The following is a 24,328-nucleotide window of genomic DNA, read 5'->3' as shown; positions in this document are numbered from 1 at the left end:
GTTTGTTTGCCTCTGTGTCCCAGGTAGAGCTGTTGCTCCTGTTATGTTGTAAGTGGTGGAGCCTTAGGGATTTGTCAGTACAGGGTGACCTGTTTCAGCACGTTGTGGGGCTGTATGTTGGGGAGGGGTCGGAGAGGGAATAATGCCGCCTGCCCAGCACTTGCCCCTTTTCCAGGCACCTCTCCCACTTCTGCACTGGACTGGCGCCCCTCTAGTTGCTGCCTTGGCCGTCGTTCCCAGAGTGGGTGGGTCTGCAGACATTCTAGGACTGTGGGGGCCCTTTACACAAGCAGACTCTGCTGAGAGATGGGCAGTTTCTGCCTCCGTCCCAACCCCCACTGGTCTGCACAGTCAGAAACAATGAGGCTTGATTTCCCCCGGCGCTGCGACCGTGAACTGCTAGGTCGGGTGAGGAGCTGGGAACGCTCCCAAGGTGTCCCTCCTGACTTTAAAACATGTAACTGCACTTTCTGCCAGCCTGCCGCTGCCGCCACTGCTGCCGCGGCCACCACAGTGTTTCCTCTCCACCCCAGCTCTGCCCCTCCTACCTGCCTGGATGAGTATTTCTTCTTTATATCTTTGTTTGCTGGACTTCCATGCAGTTTGATTTCCTGGAACTTCTGGCTGTTTCTAGTTTTGAGGTAGTTGTATTCCTTCTTAATTTTTGACATTTCGATTATAATGTGTCTTGGTGTGGCTCTCCCTGGGTCCAGTTTTTGGAACTCTCTGTGCTTCCTGGACCTGTAAGTCTATTTCCTTCCCCAAGTTAGGGAAGTTCTGCTTCATTATTTTTTCACATAATTTTTCAAGTTCTACTTGTTCTTCTTCACCTTCTGGCAACCCTATGATTCGGATGTTGGCCCGCTTATAGCTGTCCCATAGGTTTCTGAGCCTCTCCTCATTTCCCTCACTTTTCATTTCCTCTTTCTGCACTGGTTGACTGTTTATTCCTTCCCTATGTTCCGATTTGTTGATTTGATCCCTGGTTTTCCTTCCCTCACTACTTGTTTCATATGTGTTTTCATTCATTTCAGCAGGATTAGCCTTCATTCCTTTCCTGTCTTAAGATCCGCTGTTAGTTCTGTAAGCTGTCTTATAATTATAGCTCTGAACTGAGCCTCAGAAAGATTATCTGCTGGTCAGATAAATCATATATTTGCTGTCCGGTCAGCTGCGTGATTGGGATCTCTATCATAATCCCTGCCATCCTGGCAGTTTCTGTTTACCTTTCCTTCTTGGGCGGGGCTGTCACACCCCCTACACTATAGGGGGCGGAGCCCCGAGCACTCATCACTACCGGGCAACCCTTCTCACCACACTGTGGCGCTTTGTGTGGGGGCGGGGGGCCAAGATGGATTCCTGCTGTTCACTCTCTGCTGAGAGACTGGGAGCCTCCTCCTCTGTCCCCGCACCCTCTGGACTTCACAGTCCGAGGCAGAGGAGGTCTGCCTTCTCCAGCATTGGAATCGCGAGCTGATGGGTTTGGTCTGCAGCCAGGGGTGCTCCCCAGGCGCTTCTCGCCTCCCCTTAAATACGGGTGTCTGTGCTTACCACAGTCCCGCCGCCCATCACCGCAGCTGCCGCCACCAGCACAGCTTAACCTCTCTGCCCCGGCTTCGCCCCTCCTACCTGTCCGGACGTGCACCACTTGTTTATAACTTCATACATTGGACTTCCATGTAGCTTTATTTTCTGGAAGTTCTGGTTATTTCTGGTTTTGCAGTAGTTGTAGTCCTTATTAGTTGTGGAGGGAGACAGAGCGTGTCAGTCTAGGCCTCCATCTTAGCCGGAAGTCTCCATAAATAACTTTTTAAAATAACTATTTTCCACAACAAATTTAATGAAAAGACTAGCCTTGTTTTGTTTTTGCAAACCTTTGAAATGTCTAGTTTAAGAGAAGAATGCTGGACTCTCATATCTCTTTCTCTATCCAGTCTGCTGTGATATGTGGTTTGGGTTCTAGTACTTGAGGAAAATCCAGCCTCCAACAGATAAGTAGTTAGGAAATGGAGAAGTGTCTGAATAGGTTTTTCAGATAATTGTAGATATTCTTTGACACTATACCCAAATTTGACAAGTGGTAGTTTCTTAAAAGTTGCAATATGGAACCTGAACCCTTAACAATGAATTTTTCCTACTCTGTTACATCAAAACTCATTGGTCCACCTTGCATTGTAATGGATATTTTACACATGCATGATTCTGTAACAGCATGCATGGGTCACTAGAAAATATTAGTGCACAATTATGAGCCCAAATTATATAGATTTAGCAATGTTGACACATCCTCCCAAAAAACTCACATTATTAGTATCACCACCAATCTCATCAGAAGAGTCTATCAGGAAGCTGTCAAGCTCACAGTGATAGGTACAAGTTTTACAAAATTTTAATTAATTTTTAGTTGAAAGCTCAAATTTTTTCACTGGCAACAAATAAAAATAACAAGTCTATCATTGGTAACATATACAAAAACAAAGGTGAGTTGTTTTACCTTGAAGCAGCAAGCTCACTTTATTCATTTTCAAGAAAATGCTAAATTCCTAATCTAAATAATCATAGTATGTGTGTCGCTTGTTCCTTTAAGTAAATATGAAGTGCAATGAAAAAGCTAGCTCATCAGCTCACAACACAAACTGCATCTGTGCTTTTCCTTGAGGCAGCCATCATACTTCATGTATGTGCTTTCTGGGGGGCCTCATATTTCATCACACAGAATATTAAAAAGATGTGCACTCAAGGGTCAAGATTTAATAAGGCTGAAGATTTTTTTTACTGCTTTTTCTTAAATGAAACTGGCATGTGTATGCATATGTATGTGGTGAACACAGTTACAACACTGGTTAGTAAAGTTTGGTGCTGCTGCCTTGAGTGAGCTCTGCCGGGCAGTAGTTTCACTCTCCACCACTTTTGCACATCAATGTGAACACCAACACTCTGAAAAGGTCAATAGAACTAATAACATCTTAGTGTTTGTAAAAATACAATAGTTCTGACTTTCAGCACCTGAAAGGTCTTAGGAAGCCTCCAGGAGACTGTAGCTCACCTTTAAAGAACTGCTGTGCTAGAGGAACCCCACAGAACATAAGGGAGTACCTGCGGGCAGAGAAACCAAGAGCCCTGAGACCGAGAATGGACTGTCCTGGTGAGTCCCTGAACGTGCTGCTGTGGCACCAAGGCCCACCCCAGGGATGCTTGCTTCAATGTGCAAGGCTTTAAAGGAAGCATCAGACTAGTTCAGACAAAACTCTATCACTTACTTTCTAGCTGTGTGACCTCACTGAGCCTCAGTTTCCTCATTTGTAAATGGGGTAATCCAGTTCACCTCTCAGGATTAGAGCAAGGTTTACAATAAAGAGTGTATGCAGAGAAGCTCAGGGCCTAGCACACAAAAATACTGAATAAACAGCACCTGCTATCATCATCATTCATGGTGAAGGACTTCCAACTGAAAAGAAAATAAAACAGGCACTGGAGCCTCTGCCAGGGCAGCTTCTGTTCCCACAACAGTGGAGATCCTGGTGTGTGCTCCCCACAGGACCCTGGGGGACTTGTAATCAACCCCAGCCTGCTAAGCGAGCCAAGCAGAGTTCAGTGGCAGCACAGCCAAGTGGCGGCTATGTGCTCTGGGGTTACTGAGACAACTCTGGGAAAGGAAGAGACAATAGCAATCCTACAGGGCCATCACTCCTTTCAGTCGGCTGCCCTGGAGTTCCATAATCAGTGATGCACTCTTCCCACAGAACGTGGGCGTCCACCTGAGATGCTGGTTGGCAGCAGCTGCATTTCCCAGGGCTGGACTGACCTGACCCTGCCTCTCCTGAGGGGCTCACCCTCCTTGCAGCCATGGTACCAGGCTGCCAGCTGGCTTCAGAGGGGCTCTTCTGTCCCCAGGAGGCAGGTTCCAGGCATCTGGCCAGGAGCAGGGCTTTGGGTTTTGCTGGGAAAACTGAAAGACAGCTTCCAACTGCTTAACATGGCAAGTACCCACTACTCCAGGAGGAGCAGAGGCCCAGAGGGAAACCAAACACCCTGCTAAGTCCCCTAGGTCTCCAGGGCCACCCAAAGGATGGGGTAAGGAAAGCACACTCAGTCTCTGCCAAGTGGAACTTGTCCCTTCCGGGAGGCCTGGCCCAGAAGTGACTTCATCATCCACACTCCAACTGACCACTTCAGAGGCTGCGTGAGAGTTGAGACCAGGATGTGGATAAGCCATTCAGCATGAGGCGCCCTTACAACTGTGGCACTTATTTGTCAGGAATAGCTGATAACTCCCTGGGCAACATCACATACTGTCCTGTTCCCTCATATCCCCCAGTATGGGCTTAAGAACAGTCTGTGTAGTGGGCACTTAACAGAGGCTCCCAGAAGAGGGATGGTGCTTCCTCTGGGAATAATCAACAGCCTGCTCATGATGATAGCTTGTAGCATCCACTTTGTGCAGGGTGTAGGCTGGGGAAGAGGCAGGGAGTGAGAGGGGAGACAGGTGTTATAATCACACCAAAAACCCAAAACCTAATTACAAAGTGTGACTAATGATGTACAGAAAAAGTCTAGGGGACTGTGAAAGTACAGAAAGACCTGACCTAATGCAGGAGTCAGGGAACATCTCTCCAACCAAGCTGGGAAGAGAAGGTGGAGTTAATGAGACCAGCAGGCAAATGAGGGGACAGGAAATAGCGGTCTATAAACAAGTGGCCCATAACTGAAAAGCTCCCATTACAGACTTGGCTTTCTCTAGCTTATACACCTTAGTCAGAGGCCACTGGCCCTAGGGTTGCCAAATAATGGCAATAGCAGGACTGGGAAATCCTGAACACAGCCCATTTTCCACTGTCCTTCCTGATGGAAGCAGATGAGAGAGACAATCCCCCTCAGATGGCATCACTTGTGGCTATGAACCATTTATTTTTACACTTGAACAGGCATGTATCTGATGCCTTGGGAATTCTTAATACTTCAAAACAAGATATGAAAAGGACCATAAAGCAGATCTTATTTTCCCATCTGTTTGTTCTCCTCCTACTCCCACCCAGACCTGCACATTACTCCTTGATCAGTAAGTATCACAACTCAACGGAGCTAATGCATCAGCCTAAGCCAATGGCCCCCAATGCCATCACCTACACCCTTCCACAGGGAGGCTTGAGCCCTGATGTCACAGGCTAAGCTGGAAGGGCGGAATCCTCCCCACTAGGACTCAGTTCCATTATAGCAATCAAGCTACCTGTCTAGCACGTTTTCTCATCTGTGAAATAGCAGCAACAGCCCTGACCCACAGAGCTGTGATGAGGCATGAGGTTGTATATGAAAAACACATAGCTCAAAGCATGCCATAGTGTTCAAGAAACACAAATAATTGTGTCTGCATTACTTGTATTTATGGAGATACAAGCAGAGCATGAGAATTGGGTACATAAGGAAAAAGAACAGAGATTACATTGGTTGCTCTTAATCAGGGGCAAAATCAAAAGTAGATATAGTCAGGACTCAGAGAATGGTTCTAAACTAAAAAGCAGTAAGATTGCTAGGAATTCTAAGAACTATGATGATGATGACAATAATAATTGTACAATTTGGACTTCCAGCCAAGATGGAGGCCTAGACTGACATGCTCCATCTCCCTCCACAACTAAGAAGGAATACAACTACTGCAAAACCAGAAAAAACTAGAAGTTCCAGAAAATAAAGCTACATGGAAGTCCAACGTATGAAGTTATAAGGAAGTGGTGCTTGTCCAACGGGTAGGAGGGGCAAAGCCGGGGTGGAGAGGTTGGGCTGTGCTGGTAGCGGCAGCAGCAGCAGCGGCAACGGCGGCGGGACTGTGGTAAGCACAGACACCCATATTTTAGGGGAGGTGAGAAGCACCTGGGGAGCACCCCCAGCTGCAGACCAAACCCGTCAAATCGTAAGCCCAACGCTGGGGAAGGCAGACCCCCATTGCCTTGGACTTTGAGGTCCAGAGGGGGTGGGGACGGAGGAGGAGGATCCCAGTTTCTCAGCAAAGAGTGAACAGCAGGAATCCATCTTGGACCCCTGCCCCCACACAAAACGCCACAGCATGGTGAGAAGGGTCACCTGGTAGTGACAAGTGCATAGGGCTCCGCCCCCTATAGCATAGGAGGTATGACAGCCCTGCCCAGGAAGCAAAGGTAAACACAAAACTGTCAGGATGGCAGGGATCATGACAGAGATCCCAATCACGCAGCTGACCAGACAGCAAATACAGTATTCCCTCATTTATCGTGGGTATTATGTTCCAGACCACCACCACCACCCCCCCTGTGAAGTAGGAACCTTACATTTATTCCACACTCTTAAACCTACATTACTTTAACAACATACATATAAAGTATCACAAAATCCCGCGATAATAGTGAAAACTCCGCGATAAATAATTAAATACAATATTTTTAAAAATCCCATGATACAGTGAGGCCGTGATAAGTGAACCATGATATAGCGAGGGAATACTGTATCTAATCTAATGGATCAGCAGATAGGAAATCTTTCTGAGGCACAGTTCAGAGTTTTGGTTATACGAATGCTTACAGACCTAACAGCAGATCTTAAACAAGACGGGGAAGAAATGAAGGCTAGTCCCGCTGAAATGAATGAAAACACATACGAAACTAGTGGTGAGGGAAAGAAAACAAGGGAGCAAATCAACAAATCAGAACATAGGGAAGGAACAAACAGTCAACCAGTGCAGAAACAGGAAATGAGAAGTGAGGAAAATGAGGAGAGGCTCAGAAACCTATGGGACAGCTATAAGTGGGCCAACATCCGAATCATAGGGTTGCCAGAAGGTGAAGAAGAACAAGTAGAACTTGAAAAATTATGTGAAAAAATAATGAAGCAGAACTTCCCTAACTTGGGGAAGGAAATGGACCTACAGGTCCAGGAAGCACAGAGAGTTCCAAAAAAACTGGACCCAGGGAGAACCACACCAAGACACATTATAATGAAAATGTCAAAAAGTAAGGATAAAGAGAGAATCTTAAAAGCAGCAGAAGAGAAGAAGAGAATTATGTACAAAGGGGTCCCAAGACTATCAGCTGACTTCTCAAAAGAAACTCTGCAGGCAAGAAGGGACTGGCAAGAAATATTCCAAGTAATGAAAAGCAAAAACCTACAACCACGATTACTCTATCCAGCAAAGCTGTCATTCAGAATAAAAGGGCAGAGAAAGCGCTTCCAGGACAAAGTAAAACTGAAGGAGTTCATCAGATCCAAACCACTGTTATATGAAATGTTAAAGGAACTTGTTTAGGAAAAAGAGGATCAAAACTATGAACATTAAAATGAAGACTGTACCACAATAAACAACAACAGAAGCTAGGGAACCGAAACAAAGGCAAACTAAGAAGGCAACGAGAATGGGAAAAGAATTATAGGTATGGGGAACATACTGGGGGGAGGTCAGCAGGGAGGGGGAAGGGGGGAAAGGGAGGGAGATGGTACAGGAATTAAGAAGCATAGTAGGAGGGAGTGGAGTAGACAGGAAGATGTTGAGAAGAACTATATGCACAACCAATGGGCATGGACTAAAGGGGGGCACAACTGGAGGGAGGGGTGTCACTGGGTGGAGGGGAACAAAGAGAAAAGAAATTGGGACAACTGTAACAGCATAATCAATAAAGCATCCTAAAAAAAGTAATAATTGTACAATTTACATCATGCTGAATTCCTGTCAAAGTCTTCACAAACCACTCTGACTCCCCATGACAGAGCATCAACAGCACATGGGCCATTCCAGAGCAAGTTAGTATGACTTTTCTATAGGACAGTTTTGCTACCTGTACATTCTTCTTCTGCACACTCTCATTTCCAGGCATTTGTCCTAGAGATAAATGAACACGTGAATGAAGATTCACGTGGAAAAAAAAATTTTTTATAGATTTTGTTTTTATTTTTAGAGAGAGGGAAAGGGAGGAAGGAAGAGAGAGAAAGAAACATTGATGTGGGAGAGATACATCGACCAGTTGCCTCTCACAAGCCCCCAACTGGGGACCTGGCCTGAAACCTGGCATGTGCCCCGTTTGGGAATCAAACCAGCAATCTTTCGATTCACAAGTTGGCACTCAATCCACTGAGCCACACCAGCCAAGATAGGAAAATGTTTTTAAGAGTCAATATTTTGATGTTGAAGCAAATGGATTGGTTACCCATCTGTTTTACCTACACAATGTAATTGTACTCATCTCTGTAAAAAATAATATAGATCTATTTTTATTGACAGAAAGATGGTCTTGATATAGCACTGAGTGAAGAAGGAATGTAAAAGCAGTATGTGTTTTGTGATTCTACTTTAAAAGTGTGTATTTACATATACAGTTGATCCTTGAACAATAAGATTGAACTGCAAGGGTCCATGTATACACAGATTTTTTTCAACAAATATTGTAAATGTATGTTTTCCTCCTTATCATTTTAACAGTTTTTTTTCTAGATTACTTATTGTAAGAATACAGTACATAAAGTATACAGAATATGTTAATTGACTATTCAAGTTATCTGTAAAGCTTCTGGTCAATAGTAGGCTACTAGTAAAGTTTTGAGGGAGTCAAAAGTGATACGTGGATTTATGACTGCATGTGGTGGGGGGACTGGTGCCCCTAACCTGCACTGTTCAAGGGTCATCTGTATATTACACACCAAATGTTAAGTAAAGGTGTTTTTTTCTGGGTAGTGGGATTTTACATGTAAATGTACACACAGAAACTTTTTATTTATGTGTAATTTCTAATTTTTCTAGTATAAGCAGCTCCTTTGACATTCCTTCTTCGAAATGGTCACTCTAGCCATAGCTGGTGTGGCTAGTGGATTGAGTGCTGGCCTGCGAACCAATGGGCCATCAGTTCAATTCCCAGTCAGGGCACATGCCTGGGTTGCAGGCCAGGTCCTCAGTTGGGCAACCACACAAAGATGTTTCTCTCCCTCTCTTTCTTCCTACCTTCTCCTCTCTCTAAAAATAAATGAACAAAATCTTTTTTAAAAAAAAGGTCACTATAATTTTGTTAAGTTTATGTATGAGTATTCCTCCTCAGCCAGAAAGGTGACCCTGACTGTAATCTAGTTTTGCCTTCAGGAAGAGAAATGCTCCAAGGAGCACTGGATTGTTTGCTTGTTTTCCTTTCTTATAAGATGGTGTTATGGTCCTCACTCTCATATGAGTTTGGTGGCATGAGTCAGTTCTCTTTACCAGGTCACCTCCTGGTGTTCCAGTAAAACTGAGGGTCTAGAATGTAAAGGCCATGTAAGATAGTTCTAGCCTTGGATACCCTACCTGGAGAGCTAAGAGATCAACAACTGGCAGATGAGGGCAGAGAATAAAATCCCAAAAGACACAATAAAACTGACACTGATGAGGTTACAGGGCTTGCTGAAGCCACAAGCTGGAGCCAGCGCCAGGAGTACAGCCAAGGCCTCGGACTTGTTATCCAGCTATCCTCTCCAGCCCTCAGGGCTGCCTCCCAGGCAGGACAGGGCTCAGAGCTTGCTTCTGCTCCACTGTTGGGACAGAAGAAGGAAGCACAGACAGAGAATAAGAAGGATGGAAAAACAGATAAGAGTTGTACCCACCAGTTAATAAACAAGTCATCTGCACCTGTTGGACAGGCAGGACTTGGTAACTAAAAGGCATACTAAATTTAGAAATGCAAAGAGTCTAAACAAGCATCACTTAGGCAATCAAAAGGGAACCCCAAAAAGAATAATTCCTCAACTCTGCCTTTGTGAAGCTGACCCAAAACAGTTTTTAGACTATTTTAATCAGTTATCTGAGATCAAGACATAGCATTGTGACCCAGGAAAAGGCTCAAGGCCTTTAACTGCAGCCAAGCCACGTGGCTGTTACACAGTCCCTACAACCCAGCTGGAAGAGTCTTATTTCAGACACAAATGCCTGCTTCTCCTCACTGGCCCAAGGGAGGAGCTCAGCCTGCAGCCAGGCCTTGTCCAAGTTCCCCCAGTACCTGAGGGAGAGCAAACCTCTTCACTCCCAAGAAAACGGCTTTGCTTTTGTGCCTTCACATCCTCAGAGCTGCTGTATATACCTGAATATATACTAGAGCCTCCTTCATTTTCCCTCAGAACAGTGAGGGCTGTGTCTCTGCATCATTTCATTTTCTAATACTACAGAACAAGCTCAATTCTTTTAAATAAAGTACTGCTGGGTGAAGAATATCAGTTGTAGTAACCTTAGCACCAGTGGGGTGTGCTTCTAAACGCTATCTAGATGGAATCAGGCCAAAGAAAAAAGCCAAAAACCAGCAGACATGTCGCAGATAAATAATTATTCAGCATGACACCCCATTACTACAATGGTTGTATGTTGCTGTAAACACCCTGTTAAAGGGCACATAGTAAGAAGTTGTGTGACAGGACCACTGAAAAAAAACAGAGAAAAACAGAACAGTCCATTGGATGCATCCCAGTAGCAGGGGTGCTCAGCTGACCTGCACTGATGATTGCATAGGGCTGGCATCTGTGACAAGGACATAAAGTCTCAAAGGTGAGAGGGAAGAGGGGGTAAAATCTAATCAGTATTTTAAATTACATTACATGAAATAGTTTATGAAAGTTGAACTAAATTCACATAACTCTAAGGGGACATCTGATCTGAAGAGTTTACTTCTGCCAGTTGGGACAGAAGAACTTTTGGATCTTCTCCTTGGGAAAATGGGAGCTCACATTACATCTGGGGTTGCCTGATTTTTAGCCATGTGTCTACTGCTCTATGTTTCATAAATGAAGAGACCACCTTTCAGGCCAAAAACGTCATTAGGTATCACCAAGTCCGAAGTCTCGGCTGACATTCATTCAGTCTTCAAACATTTACTAATCACCCTCCAAAGGCAGGACCAGGTACAGAGCTGGAGATCACAGCAGGTAAGACAAGCACCCACTGGCCACTCCCTGGCTGCAAGAGGTGCCCTGACTCACACCCAATGTCCCTTCTACTACACCAACCTTTGCCCTGTCTCTTTTTTCACACAGTCACCAACATGTTTTTCAAAATATGCTTGAGCAGGATTTTACACTTTCAACGAAGTGCTTTGCACAGTGGAATTCCATCATGTGAGTTTACATGGATTCCACGTACCCAGAACAAAAAGAGAAAGAAACACTGAAATGATCTGACCAGTCCCTTGCTTTTATCTTGGTGAAGGCAGGCTCAGAAAGGGAACAGAAATGACATTTCCTCAGAGGAAACGTCAGTGCCTCTGAACTTGCAGGCCACTCAAGGCCTTTATGGGGTAGGACCAAACCTAACCAATGAATGTTCATTTGGTAATCCAACTCTGTATTCAGAATTGTATTTCCCACACTTGGAGTAATGGAGCACAAACAGACTATGGTCCCTATACCGCAGGACTTCACCAACACCTGCCTTAATGGAGCTTACGTTGCGGGGGGTGGGGGTTGTTAACACAGTAATAGGTCAAATATACAGTATGGCAGATAGTGATGCTTGCCATGGAAGAACGAACAGCAGAAAAAGGAGTGCTGAGACCTTTGTCTTAAGTAGGGAGGGTTTCTCTGAGCAGGGAACATTCAGGCAAAGTTGAGATGAGTGAGGAGCAAGCCGTGTGCCAGCTGTGGAAATGGCCAAGCAGAGGGGCTAAGCGTAGAGGTCCGGAGTGTGCCCACACAGCCCAGGCGTTGGGCAGAGTAGGTGCCAAGAGACTGTGAGGAGCTGAGGGCAGAGGAGCTTAGCAGGCGGCAGGGGGAGATGGGCCAGGGTCTCAGCTACCAAAGGACGTCTACCTTTGCTCCTAGTGAGATGAGGGCCTGAGAAATCAGGTTGTCCCACAGCTCTCCACATCCTGTACTGTGCCTTGTGTACTGGTACAGGTCCCCAAAGTCCTGATATCAACAGATGGCCGCGGTAGGTGGGGAAACCTGCAATGCTTGGCCGCCTACAGCAGGCACAGCTTCTTTTGGGCCAATTTGACTGGGGCTACACTTGGGAGAAATGGCTCAGTGTGGCCCCCATGTTCCCCAGGCAAAGCAGGTAAACATACATGTAACCTGACCTGTCTACATGGGACATTGTGGCCTGAGCCTCAAGCAGCAAAGCATAAGGAGGAGGGGTTGGGGGGCTGAGCCCTGAGCAATGGTCACATGGTCAAATGATCACGTGAGGCTTTCTGCCTGGAGCAATACAGAATTCTAGTTCTAAGATAAACCAGTTTTATTCAGCAGAGCAATCACTACCCAAGTTTGTTTTTTCTTTCTTTTAAGTGACTACCTACTTGAAAAAACTTAAGATTCCTGACTCCTTAACTCAGCCATTCCATGGAGGTCAATCCCCTGTGGTGCCAGCTCTCAGGATGCCATAAATCCAGCTGGGAAGCAAGCTCACACTTGAGAAGAATTTACAAAAGATACTCAGCAAAACCCAAATGAAAATCCATGATGGCAGGTGCTCCAGGTGAGACAAGGGGTGGTCTGTGTGGGGGGCACTGAGGAGGCCTCAGGGACTGGGTGGGCCCTACTTAAGGCTCTGCAAGGAGGTGGGCAGAGGTTCACTGCCTGGGCCAACAGTCACTAAGAACAGGGGGATAGAGAAAGTTGTGATCAAGGGCCCAGCGTCCCCAGCCAGATTGGCAGCTCTCAGAGGGCAGGGACAGTATTTGGGACCTCTCTCCACAGCCCCACAGCACATGAGGAACACAGCCTTGCTGGTTCTTCTGGGCAGAAGCTCTCTTCCCCATCTTGCAGGCCCTGTCTCAGCAGTACCCCAGTCACCAAGGTGGATGTCTGAGTGGCCTTCTAGACTTTTCTCTGTACCTTAATCCTTGACCTGTCAGCAAATACTGCTAATGTCATAGCTCAGAAAGCTCTCAGATCTACTATCTCATCTACTGATCAGGTTTCTTCCCCAGACCGTAATTTACCCTTCTCCACACCAAATCCCGCCCTGCCCCCGCCAACAGATCCCTCCACAGATCCTTCTCTCAGCCTCCAAGCACTCTCCCACTCTTTCCAACAAACCTGACCCTTTCCTGAAATTCTCCACCAGGGAATCTTTTGCCCCTCAACTCTTCTCCGCCACCCCCACCAGAGAACACCGGGACTCTCCCACTTGTATCAGCACATGAGCACATAAGCAAATCCATGGGGTTTGGAGTTAACTTAAATTAACTAAGCTTCCTGTACTATTATTCCTAACCCAAGGGCACCCTGCCCCCCACAAATGCCACCGGGCCACAGCACAGCCTCAGCTGAGATGCAGTCTATGCTTCTTGATGAAAAGCACTTTTGTTTATGGCCAAAAATCCAGACAGGAAAGAAAAAACCCTTTCTTGAGTCATGGTCAACTCCAGGGAGCAGTTTTCATGAGATGGGGCCAGCAGAGCCCACATTTCCCTCAGTGCCTGTTGTCTCAGGAGCACTGGGTTTGGAGCCCTGTCCTCCATTATTCAGCAACCTTGGGCAAGTCACTTAGTCACTCTGGCTGCTTCCTGCCTGGGCCACTGTGATAACAACCAGGGTAGAGCACTGCCAGGTGGGTACACAGCACATCCAAAGGGGGCACAGGGCAAATGAAATTTCACTCTTTGCTGTTTCCTCAACTTGTACATTGTAAGGCTGCTGCTCTTAATGCTAATTAAAACTATGACAACCGTATTTAACTTGTTCCTAAATTAATAAGGGGTTAGGATTCTCCTCAGATCCTACCCAGGGAAACCTGTTCATGCTTTTCCTACAGCCTTCCCTGGCCTCTATTTCTCCTTGAAGGAAAAATACAGACACTGGAACAGATCTGAATTCAGACAGAACCAACACTTATTGAACACATTACATATTTAGCATGTTCACAGTTTTTACTGGACCCTCATGACACCTCCTTGTGGTAAAAATTAATGGTGCTGAATCACCCAGTAGACAGACCACGCAAGGGCTCATAGCACCTACAGACCAGGTACACCAAAAAGGTGAAGCGAAATGTCTTCCAGAAACACATCACAACTGCTTTCATAGGAAGAATCAGAATGTCACTGGATTTCCTTCCCCTGCATTGCATAGTTTCATACTTAGTCTAATATTAGGGGACCCTAGTCTTTGCAGCACATACAGGAGGTACAGGTCTTCATCTGGCCCGGCTGTTGCTTTTCACCTATCACACGTGTAGCAAGTAAGGCTCTGGGAGTGCAAATGCCTGTCACACAACTTGGAAGTAACAGAAGGACCTCCAGTGTGGTCTGCCAAATCTGGGCAGTTCTGGTCCCAGGATCCCACCATTATCACCAGGGCTGCTGACTGACAGAGTAGCAGTAGGTGGGTGGAGGTCTGCAGATTCAGGAGTGGCCAGACCTGCATATCCCTAGGTGGCTAACCCCCTGGGGAGGGGTTCTGCCCCAGGCCCCAGCCTAGTAATCCCTCTCCTCTGCAGCACTAAACTGCAATGCAGGGAGCTGTCTTCCCAGAGACATTCTGGAAGAGTCTTGATTGTGTAGAGAGGATACAGAAGCCTTTTGTGGGGTCCTAGAAATCAGCATATTTCCATTCTGTGCATTCGATTTGCAAGTCCCCTCATGGGGGCGCAATAAACCTCATGCCACCACTGCTGGCCTGGCTCTTCTGTCTCCTCCCACTAAAGACTAACATTTTCTGTGGGAATTCCCACTGCTTGTTGCCTTCCAACTAGCAACACTTCCTTCCTCTACGTAAGGACAGAAACATCAATATAAGATGCCATAACTTTTAACTGCTACACTTTTCTGTGTCCTCTATGACTAAAAATATGTGTTTCTGAAAGTGGAGATATATTTTCACAGGACCTGTCCCTCCTGTCCCCCTCAGACAATTGAAAAGGATTAGGGGATGGTGTCTGTGGCTACAGAACAAAGTACCTGGACCCAAGGTATTCAAAGTCCATCAACTGGGCGATGCAGCCCTGTTCACCTAGAGCTTTAGATAACATACCAAACCAGCAGGTTCAAACTGGGCAAACTTATAGTGGAAGGAGCAGAAACAGAGAATGCAAGCTGATGACATAAATTAATTATTGCCAACGTGATCTGCTGGGGTAACCTGGCCATCAGGGCACATTCCATTAGCTCCCCCTCAAAACAGCTTTGGTCCCTGAAGTATTATTCTATGTCACAAAATCCATGTAGCTGCTCTTCAGGTGACTTAAAATCACTGTTTCAAAATCTTTGTAAGAGCCCATTTAAGGCTCTTTTCTGGTTCCAGAGGCCCATTCCATGGAGGAACCTCCAGCCCCTCAGGGATGGGAGACAGATAGATTTTCAAATATCCAGGGTTTCTGTTAGTAAAGAAAAAAAAAAAAGCGAAAAGAATTCTAAGACTCCACCTAAATATAAGCATGATTAACTACCCGGGAGGGGACTAGGCTGATATTTGCAACTTTGACACACATAAAAAAATATATGAACTGTTGGATGGTTAGACTTATGATAAAATGCGGTAAAATGTTACACATTCTAGTTGGTGTTCTATAGATATTCACTGTAAAATTTCTTAAACTTTTCTATATGTTTGAAATATTTCATAGTTAAATGTGCGTGGAGAGCAAGGCAGAGTTGGCATATCTCTCCCATCCTTAGGTCAGCCCTGAGGGAAGAAACAAATACCAATACACACTTGCCTAGGCACTGCCTTGCCCAGCAGCATGCCCCAGAATACATACAAAATTGGTATAAATGCTATACCGCAGGTTCTCCATCCTCCTCACTACAGCAGAGAGGTTCTCAGCCTCAAGTATGCCTGAGGATTATCTGGGAAGCTTATTAAATAGCGAGTCTTGGACCGCATTCCATAACCTCTAGGAGGGGGCCCCACAAATTGGCCCTTTTAACAAGGGCCTCGGTGATTCTGATGTAGAGAATCTTCGACCCACACTTGGAGAAACTTACAGTTGCTTGTTCCTTACCTGACACCTGTTGAGAGGCCTCCTGGGAACATGTAGAGAAAAACAGAAACATACACACACCCATAAACTAATCAAGTGTCCAAACCCAGGCTCGCACGGCGCGTGAGTTCAGCTATACCAAGATCGTGGGTGGCAATGAAGCTGGGCCCAAAGCCAGGCCAAGTCTCTGCCTCCCAACCTGGTCCGGGCGCTCGCGGCCGAGAGTGGGGTCACCAGGAGCTCAACAAGAACTTTTTCATTGCCAGGACCCTCCTCACAGTCTCCTTTCCTTGAGAAAACAGCTATTGTGGAAAACCGAAGACGGTATTTCCCCAGCGTTCCTTACAACAGGATGCGGGAGCTGTGATAACCAGGGCGCCGAGGAGCGGGCCTGCAGTCCCTGTGGCACCGAGTCCCTCCGCCCGCCTCGGCCTGGCTGTTACTGCAGCCCCGCGGGTGGCCAGCCAACCCAGCAATAGTACGTCAGAACCCCGAAGACCTCTCTGGATCGCGGCGTCCCGGCAACAGGCTACGGACCCGCTGCGCTGACCCCAGGGTCCCTTTACCTCGAGAGAACAGGAACCCCAGTACAAGCTACGCCGACAGGGGCCGGGTCCAACCTCTCTGAGGACTAGACCCTTAGCCCGGTGAGGCTTAAGCGCAAACTGCCCACCGACCGCCCAAAGGCCTCTGGGACATATAGTCCATCTGTGCGCCCCAGGCACAATCCGCGCACCACAAGGACTACAGTGTCCACTATGCACCGCGCTAGCGCCGCGGGCGGGGGCGGTAAGGGGGCTCCGCGGTCCTAGGTCATCCCCTTCCCGCTAGGGGCACCAATGCCCAGTCGTGCTCGTGGGGGCTCCGGGAGAAGCCGACTCGAAGGGACCAGGCGACTCACCGATTCCCCAGCTCCTGCGGCAACCGCAGCAGCAGGAACGGCGACCTCCGCAGGTCGTCGCCGCGGCTAGTCTGTCCTAGGGCAAGCAGGCTTTGGAGCAGGGCCGAGGTTTGTGGCGTCACCGGGAGGGGCGGGGTGGAGAGAAGCTGGGGCGACACGTGCCAAACCCTGGTGACGTCAGGAGGGCTTCGCCTACACGAGGCAAGTGGGAGGACCTAGGGGCCCTTTATTCTAGTCAGAAAGTGACTGGAATATAGGGGAAGGACTCTATGAGCTCTCCCTCTTGCCCACGCCAGCATCAGGGCATCCATCAGGGGAAGCGTGCTTTCCTTTCTCCAGACTATATTTGAGTTTAGGCGCTCTACATTCTGTAGACATGCATAGAATGGAAAATATTTTTGTTGCCCCATGTGTACTTGCCCAGCTGAGATTAATACGGCAACACTCTTATTGTTTCAGCTCTAATACTGGAAACAAGAGTCTTTTTTGTGTATGCTTAGTGCTATCATGTTTTTCTCATTTTTATGCTTTTTGGTTGGTGATTTTGTAAAAGTTTATTTTTTATTGTATTTTTTCCATTACCATTTATCCCCCTTGTACCCTCTTCAACCCTCACCCTCACCCGCCCCTAATCCCTCCCAGAGCTGTCAGCCTGCTATCTATGAGTCACTCTGTCACTATTTTGCTGTTTAAAATGGCTCCCAAGCATAGTGCTGAAGCACTGCCTAGTGTTCCAAAGTGCAAGAAGGCTATGATGTGCCTTACAGAGAAAATGGGTGTGTTACATAAGCTGCTTACAGGCATGAGTTACATTGAGTCCAGTGTTACCAAATCAATAATGCACGTTAAACAGGTGTCTTTAAATAGAAACAGTCATAAAACATGGTTATGAATTGATCCGTATCAAGTGTGACCAAAAGCTGGCAGGATTGTCCCAGGTGTAGTGGTTCAGTGTGTGCTAATTCAGCGTTTGTGGCAAATTTATGGCCCATAACCACTAATAATGAGACTCAACTGTATTTGATTTGATTGACATTTTAAAGAATCATTCTGATTGCTACGTGGAGAATGGTTTATACCAAGAGAAGCAATTAGGAAACTGGAAGACCAGCACATACGTAATTTAATTTTTTCTACTCTCCATGTTTAAAAAAGTAAAAAGAAACAGGTGAGTTAAACTTAAGTAATATATTAATTTAACCCAATATAGGCAAAATACTGTTTTAATATTTAATCAATATAAAAGTAATCAGAGATATTTTACATTCTTTTTCCACACTAAGTCTTGGAAGTTCCATTTAGCTACATGTGGCTTGTGGCTACCATATCAGACAGTGCAGATGTAGAACCAAGCAAGGTCTTGTTCTGGAAATACACAGAATGGAATAAATCCCAGTCTCTGTTCTCAAAGTGCACACAGGCCAGCTAAGGAGACTAATATAATATCGTATGCTGAAGATTTCAAAACAAAGTGCTTTGGGGAGCTGAATAGGGAGTGCCCATAGGAGGGAGGCTTCAGAGAGAAGAGGGACATTGAAGTTGGGACTTTAAGGATGTGTAAGAGTTCTGTGGGGAAGGGCCCTCCAAGCACTGAGAACTGGTTATGAAAGTCCAAGAGAAATGACATGCAGACTGTCTCTGGGGAAATGCAAATACTTCTTTATGGCTGGATTGTAGGGTATGAAATGGAAGGGTAGAAGGTGGGGAAAGATGAGGATCCTATAGATCAGTCTATGGAATATAGCATTTATCCTGTTAAGTAGTGATGGGGAATGTTGAGACTTTTAAGCTGAGTGATATGACCAGATCTGTGTTTTAAGCAGACCATTCAGGTAGTGTGAAAACGGTAGCAGTAGGAGGTGGGAAGACCCATTAAGGAAGAGAAGGGACTCTGGGATAGATACAGGAAAGACCCATAGAGACTGAGAAGAGGGTCAGAGAAGAGGAAAGGCAAAGAGTGGTCCACAGCATCCCATGCAGTAGAGGTTAAGTAGAACAGGACATGCAAACCTTACCACCCCAGGAGCTGGGTAAAGACTAGCTGATCCTCCAGAGTCCACAAATAGCAAAGGGTTTAGGAGCCAGTTGGAGCCTAAAGTTTACTGAGATGGGACTGGGTTCAAGTCTTGGGCCACATCACTATATGGCCTTATTCAAAAATACTTAAATTTTCTAACTCCAGATGGGCACAAAGATAGTGCCATCTTCATAGGGTTGTTGCAAGGATGGAATGGCTTTCTGCAGGTAGGTCACTTTCCATGGCACTTGGCAGGTGGTGGCACTCAGTGCAAATCGTAGCTTTATTGTTATTTGCTATCTTTTGTGTGCTCCGGGCCTCAGCTCCCTCACAAAAAAATGGAGCTGCCATCTCCCACTTACTGTTAATAGGAATCAAAAGAATCAATGATATGGTTGAATTGTATTTGCACTTAAAGCTAAAGGCAGATGTTCCTCAAAAGGTTAAACATTACTCACCATGAACTCTTCTAGAAATATGCCCAAGAGAATGGAAACATGTACACGTGAAAACCTGTCCACAAATGTCAGCAGCATTTGTTCACATTCACTAATGTCAAAAAGGTGGAAACAATCCATCAACTGTGATCTATTCATACAATGACATATTATTCAGCCATAAAAAGGAATGAAGCTCTGACACACACTACAACATGGATGAACCTTGGAAACATGATGCTTGGTGAAAGAAGCCATGCACATAAGATCACATATTGTATGATTGTATTGATTAGGCAGATCCATAGAGACAGAAAGATTAGTCGCTGCCTGGGACTGGGGGTAATGGGGGTTGACTGCTAATGGGTAAGGGTTTTTCTTTTGGGGGTTATTAAAATATTCTAAAATTAATTGTCATCATGACGTTGGCACAAGTCTTTGAATATATTAAAAGCCTTGAATTGTACACTGAAATCAGTAAATGTTAATTATATCTTAAGCAGTTGCCAAAATAAAAAAAATAGGGAGAGACTATAGCCAAAGCATCTTGGAAGAATTCAGACAGATAATGAGCAACAGATTAAAGGCAGGCATCTCTGTGCAGAGCTGGGTTGGTTTACTCGGTGCTATTTGCTGTAAGAAGATTCATGGGGCACATCTGAGACCAGGAGCCTACCACTGTCCCAGGAGGTGTCATTGGCAGTCTTGCAGCACAGCTGCTTGTTTCACCTTTCCCTGGGGAGTGCTTGCTTTCTGTAGACACCTCCCCTGCACAAGAACGTGAACACGTGGCTCCTTCCATGTCACCTGCCTCCTCCCTGGCCTCCAAGACTCACACCTGTAGTACAAAACCAGCTGCTCTTTATTTTTAGTCCAGATTTGACCATAACTGGGGCATCTGAAGCACTTTTAACCCAGCATGCCTTCAGTGACAGATTTCTTTGCCCCTGGTGGCCCCACCACCAGTGCATCCTTGCACTGCAGGATGAACACCTGCTGTCTTCAGTGGGGCCAGTCCATGGGGCTCCTGAGAGCTGTTTGCCTCCCACGTTGTGCAGAAAACAACCCAAAGGCAGAGAAAGAGGGTCCTCTTTCATCCTCTCTGCAACCAGTGCCATGTGCTGGCAAAAAGGTGATGCAGGGATATGGTAAATTCTTCTTCCTGCCTTTCTTACTTGAAGCCTGCATTACAGGGTGCTGGGGATAATGTTCATCCCTCTAGTTTAGTTCTCTTAGGCCAGAGTTAAAATCAGGCCTGATTCCTACATTGAGACCTACAAGGAAAAGGGCATGTATTTTAAGTATTGAGCTTGATGCTTTTCATGAGCCTCACTTGTTAGTATAACCAGCACCTGGCTAAGAAGACAGTGTGACCATACCCTCAACAGCCTTCTCTATGCCACCTTCCACTCACTGTCCTCCCACAAGGAGTTACTGGATTGACTCCTAAGAGTAGATTTGTTTTGCCTGTTTTTGTATCTTCTGTTACAAGTTGGAGTCAGTTGGAGCATATGGTGAGCAACTTTTGTAATGCAGCATCCCAAGTGACTAAAGGGGTTCTGTCCATTGGAGCAGCACCCGAGCCTCATGAAGGGCACCTCTCTCTTCCTACAATCCTCTGCCTCCTCCTTAGCCTTCTCCTTCTATCAAGATGATTTATCATTAGCTTCTAAGCCTCAAATGAAATTATGAAATCATTTTGGAAGTTACAGTTAACATCCCTGAGCACTTACTTTGGGCCAGGCACCAGGATAAGCACTTTATACACGTATCTCTCTTGATTCCCACTAGGAGCCTATGCACATTTACCTAAAGCTGAATGGGATGATGTTTCGTGCTTAGAGTTGCAAAGCCAGTGGCTGACAGATCCCAGCTCTTGGGATCCTAGACTGACAGTCTCCTCACTACCCAGTGGCTTTCCAAAGCCAGGATGAGCCAGCACACAGGAGGTGAGAGAGGAAACTCTCATACTCAGGCCATTTGTTCTTTGCAAAAATCTGTCTCTACACCCAGCACAGAACAGGAAGGAAGCCCAACACCCCTGTGGAATCCACATTGCTGGGTCATTGATTTGTCTGAATTGTTGCAGATTCCCAAACCTTTGATACAGAAAAGCACTTATCAAACAACATGATGCATTTTCACTAAATGAACACACCAATGTGCCCATTACCTGCAACTCTGCCTCATGTTGCCTTCCAACCATGAGGTAAACCCAGAATCCCCATGCTCCTGATATCTAATAACAAATACAAGTTTTCTCCATTTTTGTACTTTTTAAAAAAATCATTTATTTTTTAAAATTTGTTTGTTTGTTTATTTTTAGAGATAGGAGAAAGGAGAAAGAGAGGGAGAGAAACATCACTGTGTGGTTGCCTCTCACTTGTGCCCTCAACTGGGGACCTGACTTTAAACCTAGTCATGTGCCCTGACTGGGAATCGAACCAGCGACACTTCGCTCGCAGGCCGACACTCAATCCACTGAGCCACAGCAGCCAGGGTTCGTTTTTGTACTTTTTATAGAAATGGATTTATATAGGCTGAGCTCTTTTGAATATGGCTTCTTTTGCTCAATTTTATATCTTTGAAAGTCATCCATATTGTGACACGTAGTTGCCACTATTCATTCTCATTGCAGTATGATAATCCATTATGTGAATATACCAACAGTTTGTCTGCTTTACAGCTCATGGGCATCTGGGTAATTCCCAGATGGGAACTTTTGCCATCATGATATTGCTGTCACAGGCATTCTAGTGCATGGTATGAGTATAATTCTATTGAATGCCTATCGAGGGGTGGAATGGCTGTGTTGTAGCATGTGCGTATGTTCAGCCTTATAGACCCTACCACTTCATTTCCTAAGAGTGCTTCCACCAATTTACACTCCACTAGAACATTTGAATGTTCTTCTGGTCATATCCTAACCAACACTTGGTATTGCCAGACCTTCACATTTTAATGTTAAATGATTCTAAACAGAAACATGTATGATTTCAACCAATGTTAACATCTCTTTTTATGCTATGATTTTTATTTCTTTTATTTCTCTTTATTATTAAAATATGGAATGCTTCATGAATTTCTGTGTCATCCTTGCACAGAGTCCATGCTAATCTTCTTGGTATCGTTCCAGTTTTAGTATATATGCTGCCAGAGCAAGCACCAATGTTAACATCTCCTATGTAACATTTCTATCATTAAGATGGCCCAGGAGAATTGACAGCTCCTTTGCACCTGTTACCCATTTAGCAAACGTTTACTGAGCTCCTTCCTATGTACTAGGCTCTGTGTTCTGGTGCTTAACAGAAAGAGATGAAAGATCTCGGTCCTGAAGGAGCTCCAGGAACACCTTTTCTTCAGGTCTCAGCTCAGATGTCACCTCCACAGACACTTGCCACCATTATCTTTTTGCTTGCTTTGTTTTCTTTCTTATTTTTTAAAAGATTTTATTTATTTTCAGAGAGAGGGGAAGGGAAGGAGAAAGAGTGGGAGAGAAACAGTGATTGGTTGCCTCTCATGTGCCCCCAAATGGGGACCTGGCCTGCAACTCAGGCATGTGCCCTGACCAGGGAATTGAACCAGCAACCTTTTGGTTCGCAGGCCATGCTCAATCCACTGAGCCACACCAGCCAGGGCTGATTTGTTTTCTTCATAGCACTTACCATCATTTAAAGTATTGGGTTGGCCAAAAAATCCGTTTAATTTTTTCTGTAAAATAAAAGACAGATTTTTTATTTTCACCAATAACTTCATTGATTCGGCTATTTTGGGTATGTCAGCTATCTCCCACTATTGGCTTTTAGTGGGTAGAGGCCAGGGATGCTGCTAAACATCTTCCAATGCATAAGACAGCTCCACAGCAAAGAATTACTTGGCTAAATGTCAGCAGTGTCAAGAAACTTCGCAAACCACTTTTGATACATTCAATCAGTCACAGCATCTTCTCCATACATTGCACAAACCTTCTTTTTTACATTTCAGTTGCAATTTTACCTTTTTTGAAATAAAGCATAATATGCTAAAAATGTTGCATATTTTCTTCCATCTTCAATATTAAAATGGCTACACAAAAATTCATCAATTTTGATGTTTTTTAAAAAAATGCACGCTGATATGACAGCTGTCACAATAAAATCTAACAAAATTGTTTCAAATGAAGTTAAAGACAGCTAAGCACTACTAGAATCATCGTATGGAAAAAACTAAATGCACTTTTTGGCCAACCCAATACTTTATTTATCTGTTTGTTTAATCATTTAATGTTTTCATAAGGGCAGGACTCTTGCCCATTTGCTGTTCTCTAGCTCCCAGAATAGTTTCTGGTATATAGTCAACATTCAGTAAATACTTGTTGAGTGAACAAATGATTGAATAAGTGATGGGCAAGATGAGAACTGAGATCTTAAATTCAAGTCCTGGCCATGCCACTTATTAGCTATGCGTGAATTTCAGTAAATTACTTGTTTTCTGATCTTTATTTTCTCATCTATAAAACAATAGTAATAGTGCTTTAACTAGCAGAAGAAAGAACTAGTGAGCTTGATTGATAGAGATTATGCAATCTGTACAACAAAGAGAAAATAGAATGAAGGAAAATAAACAGAGCCTCAGAGAAATGTGGGACAACTTTAAGTATACCAACATATGCGTAATGGAAGTATCAGAAGAAGAGGAGAAAAAGAAAGGAACAGAAGAAATATCTAAAGAAATAATGCCTGAAAAATCCCTGAGAAATATGTACTTTCAAAAAACCCATTAATCAACACATCTAAAAATCTCAATAAATTTCAAGGAGAAAAAATACAGAGATCAACACCCAGTCACATCATACTTAAGAGATAAGACAAAAAAAATCTTGCAAAGAACAGGAGAAAAATGACTCATTGATACCAGTAGACAGTCTATTCAGAGTGCCAGGGAGTCTCCCCTATCAGTCAGGTTGGCAGCAGGAGGAGGTTTTTGCACTGAGTATGTGGAGAGCTAGCAAGATAATTGGATAGAAGAAGAGAAGTCCTTCCCCATCCTCCCTTACCAGATTGGGGGTGGGACCAGGGGAAGGCAAGCACATGCACTATAGAAGTCAA

The 24,328-nt window shown here is 45.1% G+C and overlaps 1 protein-coding gene and 1 non-coding gene across 5 annotated transcripts in view; both read right to left on the bottom strand.

The window, feature by feature from the left end:
• The window catches only part of CDIP1 (cell death inducing p53 target 1), a 28,435-nt gene extending 11,531 nt beyond the window's left edge, over positions 1 to 16,904 (bottom strand). Inside the window, exon 1 of one of the 4 annotated variants that reach the window (XM_090277097.1) lies at positions 16,788 to 16,904. The gene's annotated coding sequence lies outside the window, so the exon portion shown is untranslated. Of the gene's footprint in view, positions 1 to 15,907; positions 16,223 to 16,452; positions 16,577 to 16,787 lie in introns of those variants that run through there. The other 3 variants (XM_090277093.1, XM_090277094.1, XM_090277095.1) reach the window with 3 other exon arrangements.
• A 5,396-nt stretch (positions 16,905 to 22,300) lies between these two features.
• Positions 22,301 to 22,407, bottom strand: LOC150009330 (U6 spliceosomal RNA). The gene has a single exon (XR_016511466.1). It is a non-coding gene; the product is annotated as a U6 spliceosomal RNA (small nuclear RNA).
• Between the last annotated feature and the right edge of the window lie 1,921 nt (positions 22,408 to 24,328).

This window comes from Furipterus horrens, unplaced genomic scaffold (genome assembly GCF_987537825.1).
Source record: "Furipterus horrens unplaced genomic scaffold, mFurHor1.1.pri manual_scaffold_5, whole genome shotgun sequence".
In the NCBI taxonomy this organism is placed as follows: domain Eukaryota; kingdom Metazoa; phylum Chordata; class Mammalia; order Chiroptera; family Furipteridae; genus Furipterus; species Furipterus horrens.
This window is presented reverse-complemented; position numbering and strand designations above follow the sequence as displayed.